Raw genomic sequence first — 9,862 nt, 5'->3', positions numbered from 1 at the left:
CCGGGGGCCGCCCGCCGCTCCCGCGAGCACATTGTCAGCCGCAAACATTAATGGGAGCCATGCGGGTTGCATGAACCGGTTGAGAGTCAAACAGGTGGCGCAGCCACGAGACCCCATCTCGCTCGACGTGTAATCAACAGTAAATGCATCCCGGTGGCAATGATCAAAAACATGGCCGGGAGCTAGTATATCGCGCAGAAGTTATAAGCGTGGCAGACATATCCGAAACAGAATAGAATAGGTCCCGCTCTTTCCGAAACGTTAACAGTTAGCAACCTAGCCCGTGGCTATAGTCGTGCAACAGTACAACAGTCATATACAACATACTTGTCCCCCTCCTCCCCTTATGTCAGATAGCGAGAGAAAAATAAAAAGATAACTTTCCAGGCGAGGCCTAATGTCAAGTATTCATCCATACTCACATATGTAATAAGATATCAAATGCGACCCCTTTCTGTGTGATAGCCGTAGCAGTATGCTAACGGTCCATCGCTACTACCACGTCAGGATCTGATGAGGCCGGTGTCGGGTCCGTGTTCAGCTCCGGTGGAGCCAGCGTCGGGTCCGCGTCTCGCCCCGGTGAAGCTGGTGTCGGGTCCGCGTCTCGCCCCGGTGGAGCCAGCGTCAGGCCCACGTCTCGCCCTGGTGAAGCCGGTGTCGGGTCCGCGTCTCGCCCCGGTGGAGCCAGCGTCATGCCCGCGTCTCGCCCTGGTGAAGCCGGTGTCGGGTCTGCGTCTCGCCCTGGCGAACCCGGTGTCGAGGTCCCTCTGGGCCGGGTCCTCAGGAAGTCCACGGCGTCCTTGGGCGATGGTAGATGCAGCCTGCCCTCCTTGGTTCGGATGATTAGCCTCGCAGGGAACTGGAGCGATGGTTTAAATCCGCGCTTGTACAGGGGCCCCATGACATCTCGGTATTGTGATCGTTGCTCGACCACCTCGGGGGGATAATCTTCGAAGATAGAGACTGGTTTCCCTCTGTATGTCAGATTCCCTCTCCTCTTGCGAGCTTCCAGGATAATAGTCTCTTTGATCTTGTAGTGATGTAAGCGGGCAATTACGGCCCTAGGCCTGGAGCCTGGTGCTGGTCTGGGTGTTAGCGTCCTGTGGCCTCGGTCAAGCTCCGGTGGTGTAGCGAGGACATCTTTCCCCATGATTTCCACCAGGACCTCCGCGAAAAAGACACTGGGACGGTTGCTGTGCAGGGATTCGTCCAGGCCCAAGATGCGTATGTTAGAACGCAGACTACGTGACTCAACATCAATTAGCTTGTTTCTTAGCTTGTCGATGACTATATCCTGAGCTGTGCATCTTACTTCCAGCTCCGCCATCCTATCCGACCACCTATCCATGCCGCCCTCCACAGAGGTCAAGCGTTGGGTATGGTCTGCGATCTCCTGCTGGAAGCCGTCGAGTCTAGACTCGAGCGAGGCAGCAAACGTTCTGAACTCCGTGGTGAAGGCCTGTTTGAGCTCCTCCATTAGCTTAGCCATGGTAGCCCCATCCACAGGGGCGGCTGTGGATAAGACTCGTGCAGTCATCACGCTCGTTATTCTTTTCCTTTTTGGGTCGAATAGTACAGTCTTAGATACGGATGTTGTATATTAGTGGTTCAATCATCTTGAAAATAAAAAAAAGGCTTTTTAAAGTAAAATAAAAGTTCGGGAGCGGCAGCGTGGCTCAGAGACGCTCACATCCTTCCGACCCGGAACCGGAACCCCCGCAATTCTTTTGATGATCTCTTCTTCTTCTTCTTCTTTCTTCTTTTGAATTTCCCGCAGGCGTATTGCTGCCCTCCTCAGTTCTTATACTACGCTAGTGGTGTGCCATAGTTAGGCCTCTGGTAAACCAACTTTTGATTGTTTACCCTCTTCTTCTTCTCATCTTCAACACACACTATCTCCTTCTTCTCTGCTCCTCTTGCCTGTCCAATACTAATAAATACAATAACGCTATATCCTCTGGTACAACTCTGAAGCATGCAGAAATGTCAGCACTGCCTCTGTGATCAGCTGGTGGTTCTCATTATCCATGCCAAAGAAAGATTTAAGAGAGAAGGAAGAGACTCCCAACTCTACCAGACTTTTATAAAAGATTTCCCTCTCTTTCCTATACCTTTCACATTTTAGGAAGACATGCCCGACAGTTTCAGTCTCTCCACATTCACCCCCCCCATCTGGATGTTTTCCCACAATGCACAAGGTACTGTTCAACCCACAGTGTCCCAGCCTCAATCTACACATCTTCACTCTATCACTCCTCGACCCATATCCATCCACCTTGATTTTGACCCGAGGCTGCAGAGAGAAATAGTGCCTTCCCTTGGTCCCCCTTTCCCACTCAGCCTGCCACTCAGCCTCAACTCCTTTCTTTATCTTCTCTCTGAGTTCTACTCTTCCCATTGAAATGCCTATCTCTTCCTCCCTTCCCAAGCTCTGTTTGGCAAGGGAGTCAGCCATCTCATTTCCCGCAATCCCAGCGTGCCCCGGCACCCAACAAAACTCCACTGACCAGCCTGCCTTCGCAATCCTATATAAAACCAACATTATTTCCTGAATGAGATCAGGGCGAGCTTTAGACCCACCTGCACTCAGAGCCATCAGTGCAGCAGCCGAGTCAGAGCATATAATCACCTGGCTTGGTCCAACTTCCTCCACCCACCACAATGCCCAGAGGATGGCAAGCAACTCTGTCACAAATACAGAGCTGCCATCAGATATTCTTTGTCCCTTTCCGATCCCTAACCGAGGCACACACCACCCAAAGCCTGCCCTCCCGCTTTCAGGATCCACAGAGCCATCAGTGTAAACCTCCAGAGACCCTGAGTCCCGAAGGAACCTCTCTATTTCTTCCACAATCTCGCCCTTATCATCCTCCTTCAGGAACCTAAGTTCAATGACTCAATCAGGCACTAGCCAAAATGGCACTGACAGCCAACGAGTGTGCTCCGCAACCCCCCCCCTGATGCAAACTCAACTTCCTGGCCCACTGATCAATACTGGCCAAAAAAGGCTTATACTTATCCACATCTCCTGAAAGTAAACACCTAGCTGGGAAGGACAGACTTGTCCCTCCCAATTTTGCCCAGTACTGTAGCCCTAACTTTACTCTCCTCAGGTTTAAGGGCAACTCCCCCATTTCCACCAATAGTGCTGAAACTGGGGTGGTCTTAAAAGCTCCACAGCAGATTCTCAGAGCCTTGCACTGAAGCACATCCAGCTTTCGTAAATTAGACTTGTCCGCAGAGCCGTACACATAACAGCCATAATCAATTACTGACCTGATCATCGCCTGATATATCATGAACGTGGTCTCTCTATCCGCTCCCCACCCACTCCCAGCCAAACTTCTCAGCACATTCACTATTCTTTCACACTTTGCCAGGGTTTTCTCTATATGAACAGCCCAATTCAGTCTTTCATCGAACCAAACTCCCAAAAATTTAAACACCTTCACTCTCTAAGGGAGATCCATACATAACCAGCCTTCCCCTAGGCACCTTCTTTCTAAAACCAAAAATCATATAATTAGACTTAGAGGCGGAGATTTTAAAACTCTTCTTCTTCTTCTTCTTATCTGAATTTCCGGCAGTGTAGACGCATCGTGGCGTATTACTGCCCTCCACAATTCTTGCTTCGCCCACACTTGAGAAAGTTTACACTCCTCTTCTTCTTCTCATCTTCAAAACACATTTCTATCGTCTCTGTCTCCTTCTTCTCTGCTCCTCTTGTCATACAATCACAATACAAACATCATCTCTTCTTCTTCTTCTTATTTGAATTTCCGGCAGAGTAGACGCATCGAGGCGTATTACTGCCCTCCGCAATTCTTTTTATGGGCTCTTCTTCTTCTCCTTCTTCTCCTTCTTCACCTTCTTTTTCTTCTTCTACTGGACCCCGTCATCAACTACATTGTCCATTGGAGTGCAGCTACTGCTGCTACTTCCTGTCTGAGCCCCCCTCCGCGGGACCCTCCTTGCCCCCTGCTATCTTATCCTGGGCTGCTTTGTCCCTCGCAGCCTTGTCCCTCGCAGCCCCCTCAGCCAATTCTTTACACACCTCCTTCCAGTCCAGACCTTCCAATCCCAGATGTTGAACCGCTATCCTAACAATCATCTTCACCATCTCTGTTCTACCCGTAACCTCTGCCATACCAGTAACTACCCCTGCCACGAAGGCCACAATACCTAATTTCTCCTCCCTTCCCCTGTCTCTTTCCACCTGCTCTACCCTCACTGCCAAATGCCCTCCTTCAACCCCCTGCACCCTTTCTTGGCTCCCCTGTCCTGCCCTGCTAACCGCCCCAGCATACGTCAACTTACCCTCCCTTCTCTTCTTCTTCTTCTTATTTGAATTTCCGGCAGAGTAGACGCATCGAGGCGTATTACTGCCCTCCGCAATTCTTTTTATGGGCTCTTCTTCTTCTCCTTCTTCTCCTTCTTTTTCTTCTTCTACTGGACCCCGTAATCACCTACATTGTCCATTGGAGTGCAGCTACTGCTGCTACTTCCTGTCTGAGCCCCCCTCCGCGGGATTTCTTATACTACACTAGTGGTGTTCCATCTTTAGGCCTCTTCAACTCACACTTTCTCCTTCTTCTCTGCTCCTCTTGCCTGTCCAATACTAATACATACACTAACGCTATATCCTCTGGTACAACTCTGAAGCATGCAGAAATGTCAGCACTGCCTCTGTGATCAACTGGTGGTTCTCATTATCCATGCCAAAGAATGATTTAAGAGAGAAGGAAGATACTCCCAGCTCATCGCCACAACAATCTTCTTCTTCTTCTTCTTATTTGAATTTCCGGCAGAGTAGACGCATCGAGGCGTATTACTGCCCTCCGCAATTCTTTTTATGGGCTCTTCTTCTTCTCCTTCTTATCCTTCTTCACCTTCTTTTTCTTCTTCTACTGGACCCCGTCATCAACTACATTGTCCATTGGAGTGCCTCTACTGCTGCTACTTCCTGTCTGAGCCCCCCTCCGCGGGACCCTCCTTGCCCCCTGCTATCTTATCCTGGGCCGCTTTGTCCCTCGCAGCCCTGTCCCTCGCAGCCCCCTCAGCCAACTCTTCACACACCTCCCTCCAGTCCAGACCTTCCAATCCCAGATGTTGAACCGCTATCCTAACAATCATCTTCACCATCTCTGTTCTACCCGTAACCTCTGCCATACCAGTAACTACCCCTGCCACGAAGGCCACAATACCTAATTTCTCCTCCCTTCCCCTGTCTCTTTCCACCTGCTCTACCCTCACTGCCAAATGCCCTCCTTCAACCCCCTGCACCCTTTCTTGGCTCCCCTGTCCTGCCCTGCTAACCGCCCCAGCATACGTCAACTTACCCTCCCTTCTCTCTCTCCGATCCGCGACCTGCTTCATCATCACCTCGCACCCCCGAAACGCTACACTGTGCTCCCCACCACAACTACAGCACCTCGGCTTCACTCCCTCTCCACATTTCCCATATTCATGTTCCCCGCCACACCTAGCGCACCTCATCCCCTTCATACACGTGGTAGCTATATGGCCAAACCCCTGGCACCTATAGCACCTAAGAGGATTATGAACAAATTCCCTAACCCTATACATCCTACGCCCTACTAATACCTCGCTAGGAACAACCCCACCCTCAAACGTAATCACTACCGTCCCCGTCACTGCCCTCTCCGCTCCCCTCTTCATCCTTGCTGCACTCTTAACTATGCCATTACGCCTGTCCTCCTTTAGCTCTTCCACCAGCTGCTCTACTGTAACCTCGACCGGTACCCCAACTATCACCCCCTTACATCCCCCCCCCCTCTTCTCCCCTACTCTCGCCACCTTACTTATACCCACCCCCCCAATGCTCTGCATCTTCCTAGCCACCTCCACCTGCCCCTCACTACCACACCCTACGGCCAGATTCCCATCCCACAAAACGTTCACGTACTTTACCTCTCCTAATTGCTCGGCAATGAGTTTGGGCCACTCGAGCCTACCTACTTTCCTCTCATCCCTCTCCCCCTCAAGCCTGACCACTATATGGATCACTTCCGCTTTTGCCACATCTTTTCCTGCACCCTCGTCTCCCGGACCACTTGAGCTATCGTCCCCCCCTTTCTTCCTCTTCCCCCCTTCTCCCCCCCTCTCCTCCCCCCTACTCTCACTATCCCCATCGCTGTCGTTCCTCTCCGTCCGCTTCTTCCTCTTCTTCCTCACCGTATCCCACCCCTCCTCCTCCCTCTCCCGTTCTTCCTCTTCCTTCTTCTTCTTCTTTACACCATCCGACTCCTTCCCTTTGTCTTCCACCATCTCCGAGGCCTCCTTCTCACTTCCCTCTCCGTTATCGGTCGTTAGCTCCATATCTGCCTGTTCCCTTTCGCTATCTTCCTCGCCCTTCTCACACCATTTACTTCCATCACGATCCTCCCAATACCCTGGGTAGCCGCTCACAGGCCGGGGCCACCAATCGCAAGGCCTTCGCTGTTCCTGATCTCTCACAGCCACTTCTTCCGCACCCCACCACCGACTACTGCTCCCACGCATGTCTTCGCTGCACAGTTCCGACGGACGCAGACGCCGCCACTCGGCGCATCTCTCCCAATCCATCCTCCCACATGAACAGGCCGCACTTCTGTCTTCCTCTCCAAACAACAGCCTCCCCCCACGAACATACGGCATGGCCTTTCCACAGCTATATTGTTGAATATATATAGATACACAAATGTTCTAGAATGTTCGGTTATGACATCACAAATGTTCTAGAATGTTCGGTTATGACATCATACGGTGACATCACAAATGTTCCAGAACGTTCGGTCATGACATCATACTGTGACATCACAAATGTTCTAGAACGTTCGGTCATGACATCATACTGTGACATCACAAATGTTCTAGAATGTTCTATTATGACAAATAAGACGGTTCATGACTTTATCTAAATCCAATCAATATTCCTAATGCCGTTTCAATGTAAGGTTATAAAAATAAACATATAAACATATAAACATTCATATAATACAATAACCTAAATATATAGCTTTGGCTCCTACAATTACCTTAGCCTCCAGGGAGTCTCCTGGTTCTGTCCTGCCTCTCAGAGAGCCCCCTGGTTTTATTCCCCAACCATCCATCTCCAGTCCCCTTGCTCGTTCCTTTCCCCAGCCTTCCTTCTTGAGTCCCCTCCCTGGTTCCTTTCCCCAGCCTTCAGTCTCCAGTCCATATCCCCCTGGTCCCTTTCCTCTGCCTTCCTACTCCAGTCCCCTTCTCCCGGGTCCCTTTCCCCATCCTTCTGTTTCAGGTCCCCTTTTCCAGCCTTCTGTCTCGAGTCCCCATCTCCAGTCGTCTGTCTCAAATCCCCTTCCCCAGCCTTCTGTCTCTAGTCCCCTTCTCCCTGGGCCCTTTCCCCAGTTTTTCTCCTCCAGTCCCCTTCTCCCTGTTCTGTTGCCGCTGTCTCCCTTTGTTGGAATCCCACCCACCCACCCTGCTCATCCCCGGCCGGTCGATTGAGACGTCTGGGATCCGGGGTACTGTACTGTTACCTCCCGCCTATCCATGGACTGTTCTCCCCTTCTCTACCTCTCCCCGTCCCTTGTATTTATGTCCCTTCGTGTTCTTTCCCTTCTCTCTCTCTTGCTCTCTCTCTCTCCCCTTCTCTCTCTTGCTCTTCTTCATGTTCCTCTGTTAGTCTAGTGTTACTGTCTAGTGTTACTGTCTTGTATTAGGTTAACTGTTTAGTCTTAGTGTTTGTAGTTACTGTCTGGTATTAGGTTCTCCATGATGACTCCTCCATTGTAAGTTACATCTCTGACAAAATGAGGTTGAGTACAGAGCCCTGGTGGAGAGCTTTGTAGGGTGGAGCGACAGCAACCACCACCAACTCAACATCAGCAAGACCAAGGAGCTGGTGGTGGACTTCCGGAGAGGTGGAGATGGTGGAGACATATACGTTCCTTGGAGTACACCTAAACAACAACACAGAAGCTCTCTACAGGAAAGGACAAAGCAGGCTCCTTCAACGTGTGCAATAGACTACTGCAGTCTTTTTACCAGTCTGTAGTAGCCAGCGTCCTCTTCTATCAACTCAAGGGACACCAACAATTAATTATATTGTTTACACTGCATATTTGTACTTTCCTACTGTACTGTAATTGTATTGCCTGTATTTATGCCTTCTACTACCCATGTATCCCCCCCTCCTCCCCCATGCTGCAATGATGAATGAATTTCCCACAAGGGGGTCAATAAATGAATATCTTATCTTTTCTTTTTATCCACTTTTTCTCCCCATTTTCTATTTTTCTCCCATCCCAATTTCGTATTATCCAATTCTTCCCTCCCCTGTCTTGAACGTTGCTAGACTATGCCTCCCACTGGTCGGTTGTAGTGAGGACAGAAGCCTTGCATCACGTGTCCCCTCCGGTACACGAGGAGGCAGCCTGTCGCATCTTTTCACCGCAGCAGCTCGAACTCTCAGTGGCGAGGAGTAACGTGTGGGAGGCTCACGCTGCCCCCGCTACTTCCTGCTTCTGCCGCACCGGCGTCACCAAACCGACCTGTAGGAGTCGCTGTCCACAACGCCCAGGACCCACCCATCAGCTTTCCCACCCCTAACACTGCCAATTGTGTTAGTATGAACGACCAGCCAAGCTGATAGCAACGCCGAGAGCTGGATTCGAACCCAGCGTCTCCAGCGTTGATGGCGAGCGCCTTGCCCACTACACCACCTAGCCGCCCAACAAATATTTTATTTGAATTAATTTCCATCTTTGTCCATTGAAATACAGTAGATTCAGTAGGAAGTTACACCTTTTGAACACAAGAGGGTGATACTACACAGGTTCGTTGCTCAGTGAATCAGCTGATCAGTCCATTTACAACATGAAAATGCCATAGTGAACCTATTGTTGTTGCTATACCTATGCATTAATTAATTTCCATCATTATCCATTAAAATATATCTATATATTTGTATTGTTTTAGAGACTCATAGGTGTCATGGTAAGAGTGATTCTGCCGTGCCTCTTCGTCTGTCTCTCACTTCCTTCATTATGAATTGAAAATGGGGGATCCTGATGTAAACAAGACGAAAGTCTTTCTCTGGTCTGCATCCCCTTAACAATTGTATGTATTGAGCCGTACTGTATTGTACCCATTCTGCAATCTGGTAATACAATTTTCAATCAATCAATCAATCAATCAACCCTGTTTCCTCTTTACCCCAGCTCTGCTTCATGCTTGGATCCTGTTTCTAACATGCTTCCTATGCTTCCTATTACCCCTTTGTATGTTTCCTAACATCCTCTCTATGCTTCCTATCACCCTTCCTGTGCTTCCTATTACGTCTATCATTAGCATGCTACTGAAGGCAAAGTACCTGCCAGTGACCAGTGACACTATCATTCAATATAAAATGGAATCAGATGTAGGCTACAGGTAGGGTGGGGGGGGGGCTTTCTACCTGTTGCTCCTCTACCAGTGCCCTTAAATGAACAGATCACACCCACACTATCATGTTTTGTGCCAGTGTAACGGGGAAGCCCGTGGGTATGTCCACAGTCACGGAAACAGGGGTGTTGATGAGTGACTGTGGCATTGCGGGCTAGTAAGTTAAACTCACTTCCTCATAACAGGGTTAACAGACGCATAGGTACGGTAGTTAGGAGTGAATTCACTTCTTAGTGCAGCGGCCTGTGTCGTCGCCTGCGGCGCGGACTCCCCCTCGGGACATTAACATTCAACATCAACACAACGCAGACCAATATGATCCGTCACACCAGTGACAATATTACATACAGTACGTTTTACTGGTTTGTAATTTTGGGCATACTTTCTGAAATTGTTGTGATTATTAATGAATGGTTGCCCACTTACACAATATTAA

This window comes from Notolepis coatsorum (genome assembly GCF_963971535.1).
Source record: "Notolepis coatsorum genome assembly, chromosome: 10".
Lineage (NCBI taxonomy): Eukaryota > Metazoa > Chordata > Actinopteri > Aulopiformes > Paralepididae > Notolepis > Notolepis coatsorum.
Note: the sequence above shows the minus strand (reverse complement) of the source record.